This window comes from Trichechus manatus, unplaced genomic scaffold, assembly GCF_000243295.1.
Source record: "Trichechus manatus latirostris isolate Lorelei unplaced genomic scaffold, TriManLat1.0 scaffold00003, whole genome shotgun sequence".
Lineage (NCBI taxonomy): Eukaryota > Metazoa > Chordata > Mammalia > Sirenia > Trichechidae > Trichechus > Trichechus manatus.
The window spans coordinates 7,509,252-7,525,254 of record NW_004443939.1 but is presented as its reverse complement, the minus strand read 5'-3'; the positions used below and the strand labels follow the sequence as shown (position 1 = coordinate 7,525,254).

The following is a 16,003-nucleotide window of genomic DNA, read 5'->3' as shown; positions in this document are numbered from 1 at the left end:
GCTCTGGGATCAGAAAGAGATATCCTAGTCTTTAGAGCACAGGGAGAAAGAAATTAGGTGGGAAGGGCAGGAAAGCAGTTCAATTTACAGCTTTGCTTTTTACACTGTTCACTCCTAAACATCATGACGTGTTCATGTGCCTCTATAGCTAGAGATGGAAGAAGAGTCTTATATAAGAAATCAACAGGTTCTCCGGGAAGCAGGAGGAAAACCACTTAGAATACACTGTCTTTATAGGCCTGGTAGAGTGTCTAGAATCTTTACGATGAAAAACTGTGCTTAAAGTGCTGACATCTGTCAGTTTCCCATCCTAGAACCGCTCCGTTCAGGCACATACTGTAAATACCAATCTATTGCACTGGAACCTCGAGTGCCACGCTTCAGTTCACTGTTCTTCTCACAATACATGGAAGTTTTGCTGCTGGTTTTTATATTTGCATTTAAGAGCTCCACTCTACTTCAGTGGGAAAAAATTCAGTGGCTTCTGTGTTTTATTTTACTGTTTTCATTGGCTCATAAATCCAAATGTACTTTTTTGGTATTTGGGGCCCTGCAATTCACCTCTTTACCATAAACTCCAAGGACTTATTTACATTCTCTCCTTGTACTAGAATCTTTAGACAGACTATTGCTTAAAATAATTTCAAATTTCTAAACAACAATTGTAAAAGGCCTAGGTTTTTGGACTTCCTCTACACATACACCCATCTAAAAGATGACAAGGACTTGCAATTTTTAAAAACACAGATACTGAGGGAATGGTATCGTATTTCTTTGCCAGATTTTTCTTCCACATTGGCATCATCTGCTTCTCTTACTTTGGTTTTGTGTTTAGCAGAAAACTGTCGATATTTCCTGTTTCCCTTGTTTGACACATGTAGGGATGATATATCCCCCAGTCTGGCCCATGTCCTGTGGGTCATCCTGGGTAAGGGCTAAATCAACCAAATAAATCTATAATGGTCAGTGGATGTGGCTGTGTTAAACCAGCACTGGACAGAGGATGAGCATGGGAGCTTCTGATGTATATTAATAAGAAACATTTCATTGTAATAGTGCTTGTTTTAGGAGTTGTCGTCCAGTAATGGCTTTATCTTATCCACTGCTGTCGACTCGATTCTGACTCATAGCAACCCTAAAGGACAGAGTAGAACTGCCCTATAGGGTCTCCAAACCTATAGGGCTGTAATCTTCATGGAAGGAGCGCTGGTAGTGCAGTGGTTAAAGCGATCACCTGCTAACTGAAAGGTTGGTGGTTAGAAACCACTAGTGGCTTCGCAGGGGAAAGATGTGGCAGTCTGCTTTCATAGAGGTTTACAGCCTTGGAAACTCTACGGAGTCTCTGTGCATCGAAATTGACTCGTCGGCGGTAGTGGGTTTGGTTTGAGAATCTTTACAGAAGCAGACTGCCACATCCTTCTCCCGCAGAGCGGCTGGTGGGTTCTAACCACCAACCTTTTGGTTAGCAACGAAGGCTCCTGACTTTGTCTTAGATGATCTAAACGTATGATGTGTTTGCTCTATCTAGCAACGTGAATCGACCGATTTTCTCTCCAGCCCGTTCTATGTCACACTAACTTGAACAGATTTGAGTAATAGCTCTGCACTGATGCATTCTGCACGCACCTCTCATTCGTTATTAGAATGCGAGAAATTTAATTTTTAAAAAACTCAGTAAAATACCCTCCATTACTCGTTTCATTCAGCCAGTTGTTTTACTTTGATACGCTTTAAGAAATCTCAACAGAAAGTTGCACATTAAGGACGGACTATAAGCACCTGTTGGTGTGTTCACCTATTCTTAGAGCAGAGGATGTGGGAGAGATAAGGAGGAATCTAGTAGATGAAACAACCTGTTAAACCTGTTAGTGGTTCAAAAAAAAAAAAAAAAGCACTCTTTCACAAAATAGGCAGGTAGACTGAAGAGGAAAAAATAAAATGAAGGAAAGGTATGTTAAGACATGACTTCTCTTACAAACTAAGACTAAGTGATTGACGACAGATGCTGAAATGCAAGCCCTTGGCTTGATGGTCCAAGTAGAACAGTGTGTACTGGCCTGCTGCTCATCTCAGACACGTAGCAGGACTTCCTATGACATTTTTACCATACTGGTGACATCACAAACAAGCATGGTGATCGATCCCAGGGTACATGGCATTTTCTTTTTTTGTGAAGGTCGTTCTCCATTGTCTACAGCAAGCTTACGAAATCTGGATAGGTTTGTATTACACCCCATTCTCTATTCTTGCCTGATCTAAATTTTGTTTTTTGAAAGAAGGTTTAGCATACTAATAATTTAGATACTCAAGTTTCTAGGAAGCTAAAAGAAAAAAAATTACTAGGAGGCTAAAGATCAGATATTTTCCCTTTTTCAATCATAGGACAAACCTTGCAGCCTTAGTTTCAGAATATTTCAAAAGGCCTTTTGTGCTCTTAGGGGCAGCTAAACTGCTCCAAAGTCTACGCTTATTCTTATTTTTAAAAAAGACAGAGTTATGGTGAAAGAGGCAGTGGTGTGTTTGCATTTAAAAAAAAAAAAAAGAAAGAAAGAAAAAGAAAAGATATTACAACTACAAAAAGTCTGGCAATCTCATATTACCCGTCATAGAATGGGACAAATAGTGCCCAGGGAAATTTATCCTCTAGAAAGTCAGCTTCTGGGGAAAATCAAGGACACAGGACCAATAAGGGAAGGAAGGAAGAAAGAAATTCTGACTCATCTTCCATTATTTTAGCTACAATAGGCAGGATGATCACCTATAACAGGATGCAGTTCCAGAAATGATATGACGTAAGTTGAATGTGATTTTTTCCAATCAAACAGTGGAATAAGGGAGTTATACTCTTGAAAAAAACCTCAATTGAAATTTTTATTAAAACCACCACATATACCATAGCGAATCAATTATACATGCACAGTTAAGAGATTTCAGTATGAATAGAAAATCAAGGGGGCAATGTGTTAATTAAGTATATGCAACTTTGTTTACTATGATATTATGTCACATTTATATCTTTCTTACAATTTTTGCCTTATTTATAACAACAATAATCAAATGCTGAAGGAATAGCTTTGGGAAATCATGAAATCCAGAAAATTTTCTGGGGAGATTACTGAAGACATTTTAAGGATTATGGAGAGGAGATTCAGGGGTACTAGATGATCTTTTGATAAAATCAACAGGGAAATGAATTTGGTTATATAATCTTGTAAAAGTCCTTGTGGCAAATATGAATATTAGAAATCAAATTATCAACTATTTGCTTCTGAAACAGAAAGAGTTTGCTTTTTTGGTGTTATTTTACCTACATTAGCAATATTATTATGGACCATTTTCCTAACATCATTTAAGAACATTCCTATAAGAAACTTTCACCAGCTCCTGTTTGTACTAATCTGATCATAATTTTCCTCTCATTAATGTATTTTTTCACATTATCTAAGGATCTTAGTTTGGCCTTAAACATACAGGTAAGTATCAAAACCCCAAATCAGAATTTGATTTCATATCTAAATTAAACCAGCACTGGACAGAGGATGAGCGTGGGAGCTCAAACCAGAATTTGATTTTATATCTAGAAAATCACATTACCCCAAAACCAAACCTGTTGCTGTCGAGTCAATTCCAACTCATGGTAACCCTACAGGACAGAGCAGACCTGCCTCACAGGGTTTCCAGGGAGCAGCTGGTGGATTCAAACCGCCGACCTTTTGGTTAGCAGCGATAGCTTTTAACCACTATGCCACCAGGGTTTCCAGAAAATCACATAGGCATTGCTAATTACATAGCTCTTCACTTAGGCAATAGGAGTCCAGCCTGGGCAAGGTCAACTAGGGGAAGAGTTTGGGTAAAGCTCTCTCTTTATAAGCACTACAGTTTTACAGGGCCTCAGCGGATGTTGGGATTTATCTCTAAAGGGATTGCAGGGTGGGGCATGGGGGAGTGGGCTGGGGAGGGACATCACCCATCTGCAGTGCTCTTGACAATTATGCAGGTGTTTCTGGGCAGACATAACAGTCTCCATGTCCTCAGAACTGGATGTGGCTGACTGGGTGGCTGACTGCCACACAAAATTCCAGTTTTTGTTGTTCCCAGGGTATCTTTTTTTTTTTTTTCCCTGAATAACAAGGAATAAAGACTTGTCTGGATAAAGAATCATGATAGTTTCCGGATGAATTAGCGTTGAGTCTGTAATAGCCGTCATCCAATAATTATTCCTGAACGTGGTGTAAAAGCACGGTCAATTTGTTCCAAACAAATATACTTGGAGCTTTCCTGTCTTTGAGAAAAATATGACTGAATAAAAAGATATTAAGATATTAAAATCTTTGTACCAATGTCAGTTGACATTTCTTTAAGACAAAAACCATCTCAGTAAAATCATTCAAATCTGATAAACTAGAAGATGTTAAGTTTCTATCTCTTGATTTGGAAGTGAGCAGACAGATTCAAGGACTAGTTCAAATTTAGTAACCACTGAAATATGTGTAATCATCGAAAGGCAGAAAAGGGAAAAAATTGAGATAGATTTCTGTGCGGAAGTTGAATCTGGAAGGGGAACTGCCTTTTGGATGCAGCCCTGTCCATGTGCTCACAAAGTGCCCCCAGGGAGGTTGAGTGGTCGGTGTCGTCTGGGCTGTGCTGCCTGAGTAGATGGATGGCCAGCTCCTCTGGCAGCACTGAGGGACAAATGAACACCATGAGGCCCCTCGGGAGAAAAGAAAATGTAACAGGCCAGGTGAACTTTGACGTTCTAAGTTTACCTCCAGACACAGAAAGAACTGAAGTCCCTCGAACACTGGCAGCCTATGCTGCAAACTGACAAGAAGTTTGAACCAAGATTTGGGTTCTTTTTTATCAGAGACTCCAACTCTAAGAAAGGAGAGAACATTCACCCTCTTCTTCATCTTTATCCCCTTAAACGCTATCAAGTTTAAACTCGGGAGTGCATCAAAGAGAGATACATTCATATAAGCATTCCCCTCTCCTCTCCTCTCCTCCCCCTCCCTTTTTTCTCTGACGCCTTTCCCTCACTCTCTTGAAAAGATACTTAATTTGAGCCCTTGGTATGTGCAAGGCTCTCTGCTGAGCGTTATGGGGGATATAAGAGTAAGTAAGACACAACTACCATCCTCAACAAGGTTAGAGTCTAATGGGGACAGGTTAGTACAGAAAATGAAAATATGAGGCTCTAAAAGTAATATAAATAAAAATCTGTTGAGTGTTAAAGGACAGGAAAATGACACCCAGCAGAAGGAACAGGAAAAAGCTTTATAGAGGAGATGGCTTTCGAGACGGGCTGTAAAAGATGTGTTGGTTGAAAGGTTCTGATGGACTAGGGGGTCATAGCGGAAGCAGCACAAGCCTAGGAACAGAGGCAGGATATGGATGCAGCAATTGATGAGGGAAAAAAGAAAGGAAGTAACATTGCAAATTACACCCAGGGCTAAGGGAAAGTAAAAATTTAAGGACTAGGGACATAAATGTTTGAAAATGGAGGGGAAGAAGCCTGTTGAACTTATTTTTCTTTTTAAAAGGAAGATATAACTTATCAAAGAAACATAGACACCAAATTTCCATTCTAAACACCATTAAAACAACTGGACATCTCCATACAAACCCTTTTCCTCATTTTCTCAAATACCAACATCCACTTCACACGTTCCCTAAGTTTCAGAAACTCGGACAAATTTACATGCGGGGGGTTTCTCTCTAAAAATAACTAATCAAAAAATTCAACTTCATTCAAAATGGACTTACCGAGATACTACTACCTGCCCAGGAATGTTCTAGTTATTAGACATGAGTAATCAAAATAAGTTCAGGAACGGACTGGAAAACAACCCCGTGTACTCAAAGTGCAATTTTATTAAGCATTTATCAGTGACCCTGACAGTAAAGGAAAAGTGCATGAGAAAGTACTCACCGAGATGACTAAATAAGTATTTGCAATAGTTGCCCTAACCTTTCCTTAACTGCACTGTCACATACTAAAAGAAGCCTATGAGAAAACTTTCATTTAGAAAAAAAAATATGCAGAAACCATTAGAAAATATATTGGCTAATTTATAAATGGAACCTACTACAACTGAACTCATTTAGGAACCTGAACAGTATTTTGCCTTGCAAGTCGCAAAAGAAATGCTGAAGAATATTGAAGTGTTTCTACTTCAAAGAAATCTATCGTTTATCGACAAGTTAACAGAGCTTAGATTAGCATTATTAATACCCTTATATAGCTCAGGAAGCACGTACAGGCTTTGTTTACACATGGTCAAATTCAGAGATTTAGAAATACACAGTGATTCAATAAATGTAGTTTTCATCTAGATACTTGGAATCTAGAAGATAACCACTGAATTTCCATTATTTTGATCACATCTGTACAGTCAGTTTCCTCATTCTATTAACTCTGCAAATCTTTCGTCTTCACAAACAAGTTACTTTAAAAAAAAGGAAAGAACGAAAAAGATACAACCCTCAGGGCATGAAATTAAAGCCTGCTTATCACTAGTAAATGATTACAGAACATACCCACAAGCTTCCTTTCTGAAAAGCTAATGAATTCTAACTTTAATATATCAGCATTACTTAACATGTATGGTAACAATTTGCATGACATATCTAATGTGTCAATAGTTCACAAAAATTCCGAATCAATTTAGCCACATGGTTTTGCTCTGTTGCTATTTCTACATGTATTGCAGGTCCTTACAGGGAGGTAGCGGCTCAAGCCCCTAAAACGTGCAGAGAGGAAAGCACAAAACACTCACAGCACAGCGTGCAAACAAAGAGATGGGGATCAGAGTGATACATAAGCGGGAGATGCTTTGATCTTACCCAGATCTGTGCAATAATGGCACACTTTACAATGAGTGTTTTCTGTACATAGTCTATTTAAGCTGCATATAACTTTCTTTCTCATCATCACTTTAAAGATAAGAACACTGCCTTGTTTCAGTCAATTTAAATTTACTTCTGATGGTTAATCCAAATTCTGTAACTTTCATTTAGTTTTTGTGTATGCTGTGTGTTGTTCAGTTGATAGACCATATTTATTGATCAGAGGCAACAACAAATATGGGTGGGCACAGGTGAAAGTTATCTTCAATAGTCACAGGGAATAAGCCTTGGATTCAGCTGGCATTTGCTAAAAATAGAAACTTAGATCAATATATTAGACCTCTCTCTCTTGAAAGGCTTCGCGGCCCCTCAAAAGGCAGTGTAACTCTGGAAACCTACTTCTGGGAATTTATCTTCAACGAACACTTCAAATGCACAAATAAGATTTTATGCACCAAGATGTTCATTACAGCATTACTTACAGGAGCAACAAACTAGAAACAACTTTTAGGTTAATGCTCCACCCATATGATGGAATATTTTGCAGCCATTAAAAGTGTTTTAAAATACTCTGGGTGGTGTAAACAGTTCATGCTCTCACCTGCTAACTGAAAGGTTGGAAGTTCAAGTCTACCTAGAGGCACCTCAGAAGAAAGGCCTGGTGATTTAATTCTGAAAAAGCAGCCATTGAAAACCTTATGGAGTACAGTTCTACTCTGATGCACAAGGAGTTGCCATGAGTCAGAGTTGACTTCCCAGCAATTAGTTTACTGGTAATAACTGGCACCATAGTAAGTGCCTATGGCTATCTGAACAAAGGAGATGTACAGAAGGGGTTTAGCATTTCCTGTGCTATTCGGCTTAGTTTCTGTTTAAAGGAATTCTTCTTGAATGCAGTTAGATCTTTAATATTATTTCATCCAAATGTCCTTTGTAACTAATCATTTTCATCTCTTATTATTCCAATTATTTATAATGCGTGTAATCTCCTGAAAACAGAAAAAAATTTGCATTTTTATAACAAAAAATGTTTTAAAATAAGCTAATAATATCATAAAATGTTTATAATATGAAATCACATATACACATACATGTCATGATCAATTATGTTTAAAATATGCATAAAAATGACCGAAAAATATGCACAAAAAGTGATTATCTCTGAAGAAAGGGCTTATGGATAATTTAATTTTTAAATCCTTTTCAGTAGTTTTGAATCTTAAGATAATCACAAATGGGACCTTAAAATCCAAAGTAATTTTTTTTTTGAGACAGTGCAATGTAGTCAACAGAAAATGAATTTTAGAACCAGAAAAACCTGGTTTTAATCCATTCAAATTTTTACTGGTAAGCCAGTTAACCTCTCTGAGCCTCAATATATAAAGAGTCCAGCAAAGTAAACATTGTTTACTCAAATATTCCTAGCCTTTTAACTAAGGCTTCAATCCTTTGTGAGTGTCTAAGGGGCTACCCTCTCCACAGGAACAGTCCACAGACAGTGACTGCTATGGAGAGGTTTAACGAACTAGATGGGAAATCCACAGGATTCCATTGTGCTTCATATTAAAACAATTGAGGAAAAATACTAAAATCATCCAATCAGATACTATAGATTATAAAATCTGATTAAGGGTAATATCCCTCAAGGTAACTACTTCCCAACAATTTTTAACAGTAATATGACTCAAACCTCTCAAGGGTTAACGTTATGATCACACTGATAAGCCATTTGTAAGTGTGTAAACTGGTACAACCTTTTTGAAAAGCAATTTGTTAATGTGTGTCAAGAGGAATGTTCACATTATTTGTTCTAGTAATTCCAATTCTGGGAATCTATCCTAAGGAAAATTTTTAAAGTTGGGAACAAAAATATATGTCCAAGGATATGCTGGAGCATAAATCATAGGTTGGGACAAAAGTTAATGGCCAATAACAGAAAAATAGGTAAATTTTTTAAAATATCACATTTCCTAACTTTTTTTTTTAATCAAATAAGGATGTATGATTCTAATTCAGAAAACAACATACAAAATATTATTCAGTATGATCATAATCATCTCGTATATGTATGCATATACACATATACACACAAATACATATACACATACACTAAAAAAAAAATGGGAAAAAAGGACCATAGTGTTAATAGCAATATTATAGGAAAATCAACTTGATGGCCACAGGTTTGGTTTCTCGTTTATAGGAAAACGCAATTTTCTTTTTTATACCTTTCTATATTTCCGAAGTTTCCTACACTGCCATATATTACCTTTATAAAGAAAGTCTTAAAACTCACATGTCACCTCTGCCATCTGAAATAGTAAAAAAGTGAGGCTAATACAAGATTTGGATAGGTTATGATAACCCCGATGAATGTAATCATCTGCTGTTCTGTTCTCTTTGTCATTCCTTCTTTGCAATGTTATTCTCGATGTCTTTTTTTCCTTGCCTTTAGTCCTCTGTTTTTCATATCCAATTTAATGTACGTAGGATGCTGTTATTCTTGAATTAATATAAAAGTTCGTTATAGAGTATCTTGGATTTTCCAAGGAAAGGTGTAAAAGACTACATCTCAGAAAAATAGCATGTGCCCTGGTAGAAGAGAAAGTACTGGGCTTTGGAGTTAATAGACCTGAGTTTGAATCCTGACTTGGCCTCAGTTTCTTAGTTTTTAAAAGAATGCTAACACTTCCAGTTTGCAGATTTATAATAATGACCCAGTGCAACCATGTGGTTGCTATCACAATGCCTGATGTTCAATAATCATTTTTCTTTTTCCTTTGCAAATTTAAAAGTTAAACACTTGGATTGTATGTAAAATAGAAATACTCTGCAAAAAGTACTTATTAAAAACTATTATTTAAGATAATACATATACATTTGTATTCAGTGAATCCCTCAACAGAACTTGTGAGCAAATAATGGCTACTAAGAAACTTTACACAGAAGACCATGCTATCTGTGAGGGAAATATTACTCATCTTTACCAGGAAGATCACACATTTTTGCTATTAACATCCAAAGTTCAGGTTAGTAACAGCTAAAAGCTAGAAGTATAAAATTTTCCAAGGGTTTTCTGGACCCCCCAGCATATGTGACAGGAGTCCCGGGTGGTGCAAATGGTTAAGCGCTGGACTACTGAGCGAAAGGTTGGTGGTTCAAATCTACCAAAAGATGCCGTGGAGGTAAGGTCTGGTGATCTGCTTTTGAAAGGTCACAACCTTGAAAACCCTATGGAGCATTTCTACTCTGCACACATGGGGTTGCCATTAGTTGGAATGGATTCAATGGCAACTAACAACAACAACAACATTTATGTTATTTGTTTTTGGTCACTGTAGTGATTGAGGTATAAACAAGATTTTTTCATATAGTAGACAAATATTTTTAAAAATAAAGAAACTGTTATATTTGATATAAAAGAGGGATTTAAAACTCAGTATCTTTCATTTGGATAAGGTACCAAAGGGTATATGTGAAGAGTCAATCTCTCTTTTACCTCTGTCACCAGCAACCTTGTTCCCCTTCCCAGAGTCAATCACTATCATCAGTTTCTATCTCCCACAGAGTCCCTGGGTGGTACTAACTGTTAATGAGCTCCACTGCTAACCAAAAGGTTGGTGATTTGAGTCCACCCAGAGGTGCCTCAGAGAAAAGCCCTGGCGATCTACTTCTGAAAACCAGTCTTTGAATACCCTATGGAGTACAAGTCTAGTCTGACACATGTTGGGTTACCATGAGTTGGAACTGATTCTGAGGCAACTTTTAAATTTTTATCCTTCCGCATACAATTAAATGTGTACGTACACCCTCCCCTACAACCTTATGTAAGCATTCTATACACACGTCTTAGCACTGTCTTCTGTAGATTTAATATAAATTAACATAACTCAAAGATTATTCTATGAACTCATATAGACCTGGCTTTTCATTTTTATAGGTATCCTAAGGTATAGCAACAATATTGGTAGATATTTAGATTATTGCTGATCTTTTCCATAAGTAAGGTTTCAATGAATATTTTATGTAAATCTTTGCTTACATGTCCATCTATATCATGGCTTACATTTAAAAATTCTGTCTACTACTAAATTGCCCTCTGAAGAGGCTGAACCAATTTACAGTCCTGTAACAATGGAGGAGAGTGCCTGTTTTCCACATGCTTACCTATACTGGGTTAAGATACTTCCCTGATCTTTGATAATCTGATAGGTAAAAAATTGTTCAAATTTTAATTTGCTTTGCTCTTATGCTATGCAAATTAGGCATATTTAAAATGGTTTCCTTTTCTCTATGTTTATATCCTTTGTCTTTCTATTGGACTGCTGGTGTTCTTCTTACTGACTTTTAGAAGCTATTTATATATTACATAACTTAACTCCTTGTCATATGTGTTGTATTTTTCTCACTTCATCTTTTGGTTTGACTTTGTTTATAGTGTTTTTCTTTTTCTATGTAGAAATTTTGATACTTATAGAGTTGAATTTATCAATCTTTCCTTTCATGTATGCTAGACTTTTTGGTATTACTTAGAAAGATCTTTCTCACTCCAATATAATATAAAAAAGTCCTATATTTTCTTGTGATATTTTATGGCTTAGAATTTTTATGTTAATTTTTTTGTTCCAACTGGAATTTATTTTGGTGTAATAAATTTTATTTTTTCCAGATTGCTACTCAGCTGTCCCAATACTCTTTACTGAATAATCTATTTCCTCTCTCTAATATGAAACACCATTATTATCATAGACAAAAATACTGTGTGTATTTGGGTCTCTTCCATGATAACCCTAATTCAGAAGAATCTGAAAAATTAAAATATAATGGGGATAGTAGTAGCTGGTAGAGGAATTAAAATCAATATGGAAATAGAGAGCTCAAAGTAAAATAAATTCCCTTGAACTAGGTGACAGCAACATTAACTTAAGAGTAGGTAAAAACGATGAAGGAGCTCTTTGGGATTGTGCTACATCCTGTCTCTGGCGGTGGTTACAAGAAACTATGATGTATAAAATCTCAGAACCGTACCCCGAAGAGTGAGTTTTACTAAACGTAAATTTAAAAAGTTAAAAAAACAAACAAACAAAAAAAAACAATAGAGTAGTCCAGACATCAGTAATGAGAAACTGTTTTGTAAAAGGAGGCCACTAACTCATTTTAATTTTACTGTTTATTACAATTACCCAGAGTTTCTTCTCTGAAACAGGAAACACAGTCCTATGTCATCTAAAAATTGTGTAAACATGACATAATATTCACTGAATTACTAGAAATTCATTACTAATTAAAACAATGTATAATCTACTTAAAAAAAAAGTTGGTAAAAATGAGATCTGACATTATTTTGCTGATAATTCAAAAAATAATTTTTCTAGGCATTCATCAACAGTCCTACCTCTGGAGAGCCCTGGGGAGTAAAGGAAACCTGCCTTTATTGACATCTTCTGTTTTGTGCCTTTTGCTGTTATTATTTTCTCTTTCTCCAAATCTTCTGCTCTCTTTCTTTTCCCTGCTAATAAGATCTACTCTCAGTAACAGAAGCCAATTCATACTAAAGCATAAATGACTACTAACAGCTTCTATATTTTTCACTGCAAGGAAGTGAAAGCTTTCAACTAAAGCAAAGCTACTCATAGGCTGCTATGGCCAACTGTATGAACTCTAGGTTCAAAGTGTCTGAGTGTGAATCATGACTCTATGACACGTTGGTGAGTGACCTCAAGAAAGTTACCTCATCACTCTATGTCTTGTTTTTCTCATGTATAAAATTAGGGCTACAAAAGTACTTATTTCAGAGGATTATTATGAGAATTAAATGACATAGTTCAGATAAAACAGTTGGAAAAGTATATGACATATTAGTAAAAACCCAGTAATTTGTTGTTGTTATCATTAATTTCAGACATGAGCAGGCAGTTGTGGCTCCCCAGTAACCAGAAATCATGTCATATTGCTAATTTGTTCAGTTACAGTATGTGGTAGTACAAAGAACATGGGAAGGCCTTTGTTTGAGTCCCCATTAAGCTATGATGGGACAATCATCTTGGGAAAGTAGCCATCACGTTCGAATTTCAGTTTCCTCATCTATAAAATCCAGCCTCACAGGACTGTTAGGAAGATGGAACGAGGTAATATATATGTATAAAGGGCTTTGCTAACCAAAAAGCAATAAACCTATGTTAATTATTATAATAGAAAACTTCCATCCCAGTCACAGATTATTATGTTCCTAGTGAACAGGTTTATATTCATTCATATAATGAATATGTACAAGATTCATCTGAGTTATAAAAATAAATAATAAAGGACACTTGTTATTGCATGATTCTATTTTAAATATAATTTCAGTTTAAAAAAAAATCAAATGTTCCTAGCTAAGAAGGCATGGAGAAAGATGTTTATGAATCTTTTATGCATTTTTAAATTGAGTTTTTGTGTTCCTAATTAATTAAAAGAAAAATATGCATGTTTTATCAACCATTATAATTTTAAAAAATGGTTTTCCTTTCCATTATAATTCTAGGTTATGATGTCAATCTTTCTTTTTTTTCTTTTTCTGGAAAAGCCAATTTTATAGTACGATCTTGGTCCCAACCTACTATATAAAAATTGGAGTTTACAGTATAAGAAAGAGTAGTATATTTTGAATTACTGTATCACAAGCAGGTCCAAACATAATGAGAGATTTCTTCTATTCCTACAGTGCTGTGCTCAGGACTCCTAGGAATATTCATTCATTATTTACATGTATGAAACGGAGCCCCTTCCTCATTAAATGCGATGATGCATGTGGAAAAGCTCAGTGAACTACAGAGAGCTACAGTAGGTAGGATGTTATTATTAATCTCAGCAGTAAGATGTCGAATAAGCATCTCAAACCAAACTTCTGCTCCCCCACTCTCTAGATCTGCTCCTCCTGCTATCTTTCCATCTCAGTTTATACGAACTCCAACCTTACAGTTGTTCAGGTCAAAAAACTAGGAGTCATTGTTGATTTTTATCTTTTTTTTTTTCTTTCAGCCCATTCCTTTCAAATATATCAGGAACCCAACAACTTCTCACCACCTCTATGGGCCCCTCTTTGGGGGAGCCATTAGTTTCATTTTCCTGGATCATTCCAATAGCCTCCCCTCCTTGTTTTAGATTTCTCCATTGTGTGTCCTGGCCCCTAACATACTTAATAATTTATTTATATCCTGTCTATCATCAGAATCCTACCACTAGAATGCAAGCCCCATGAGGGCAGGGGATTTTGTCTCTTTTGTATTCCTCGTGCCTAGAGCAGTAGCTGGCACATAGAAGACACTCGTTATATTTATTGATAAAAAATAGCCCCTTAACTAGTCTCCCTGCTTTCATTCTTGCCCCTGAAATCTATTTTCCACACAGCCCCAGAGTGTTTCTGTTAAGACCCAGGTAGTGTCACTCCTCTGCTCCCCATCTCACTCAGAGTAAATGCCAAAGTCCTTACGATGGGCTATCAGAGCCTGTATTCTTTTCTCCAAGCCCAAGCTCATCATCATTACCTCTCTGACCTCACCTCCTCCTCCGTTTGCTTGCACACGCTGTTGTTACCACACTGGCTTCTGGGCTGTTCCTCAAACATGCCAGGCTACCTTTGTACTAGCAACTCCTTTTGCTTGGAAAGCTCTTCCCCTCTAAGTCTCCTGGCTCACCCTCTCACTTCCCACAAGCCTTTGTTCAAATTCCCGCTTCTCAGACAGGCCTTCTCTAGCCCTATTTATAGTTGTATCCCACCTTCACTACTCCCAACCTCTTTGCTTCATTTTCCTACATAGCGCTAATCATCATCTTACATGCTACTTATTATACATACTGTTTATTGCCTCTCTCCCCTACCTACAATAAAAGCTCCTGAAAATCAGGGATTTTTAATCTCCTTTGCTCCTCTTTGAATCCTAGCAGTCAGAAAAGGGCTTGACTCATATTTGCTGCTCAATAAATATTTACTGAGTGAAAGCAAGAAATTATACTCCCTCAAATCAGTAACCAGTTACCATCGTTGACTGTACTCATGGCAACCCCGTATGTGTCAAAGTAGAACTGTGCTCCATAGGTCTTCAATGGCTAATTTTCGGAAGCAGATTGTGCCTCTGAGTAGACTGGAACTTCCAACCTTCCAGTTAGCAGCCAAGCATGCTAACAATGTGCACCACCCAGGGATTCCTTGTATCAGTGGGTAGCCAAGCCTGCAAAGGTAATCAGTGGGAATGGAACATATATGTTGAGAATTACTCTACAGGTTATCTTATCTACTTATCATGGTATCTTAAAGAGATTGCCATGGTGTGTCAACCTTTCTCCATACAAATCAACAATACAGAACTTCTTTTTGAGAGAAAATGGAACTGTTTTTCCCCCACCACACTATTTTCTAGGGCATTGGTAAGGATTTTTTCCCATTGAAATGTATTTTATTTTTATTTTTTTCCATACAAAAATTTATACATACATTGTTATGTGACTCTAATTGCTCTCCCCATACTGTGACAGCACACTCCTCTCCACCTGATTCTTCATGTCCATTCAACCAGCTCTTAACCCTCTCTGCCTTCTCGTCTCACCTCCAGACAGCAGCTGCCCATTTAGTGTCTTGTATCTACTTGAGCTAAGAGGCACACTCCTCACGAGTATCACTTTATGTACCACAGTCCAGTCCAATCCCTGCCTGAAGAGTTGGCCTTAGAAATTGTTTTAGTTCTGGGCTGATAGAGAATCCAGGGGCCATGCTTTCTGGGGTATCTCCAATCTCAGTCACACCATTAAGTCTGGTCTTCTTATTAGAATTTGAGTTCTGCACCCCACCTTTCTTTCTCCTGCTCCCTCCAGGACTCTCTGTTGTGTTCCCTGTCAGGGTGGTCATTGGTGGTAGCCGGGCACCATCTAGCTCTTCTGGTCTCAGGCTGATGAAGTCTCTGGTTTATGTGGCCCTTTCTGTCTCTTGGGCTACTACTTTCTTTGTGTATTTGGTGTTCTTCATTCTCCTTTACTCCAGGTGGTTGAGACCAAGTGATGCATCTTAGATGGCCGCTTGCAAGCTTTTAAGACCCAGATGCCACTCACCAAAGTAGGATGCAGAACATTTTCTTAATAAGCTTTGTTATGCCAATTGACCTAGATGTCCCCTGAAAGCATG

At 37.1% G+C, this 16,003-nt stretch overlaps 1 protein-coding gene across 3 annotated transcripts in view; it reads right to left on the bottom strand.

Annotated features, from left to right (window-relative positions):
- The window catches only part of NFIA (nuclear factor I A), a 406,515-nt gene that overhangs the window by 35,698 nt on the left and 354,814 nt on the right, over positions 1 to 16,003 (bottom strand). The window lies entirely within an intron of this gene.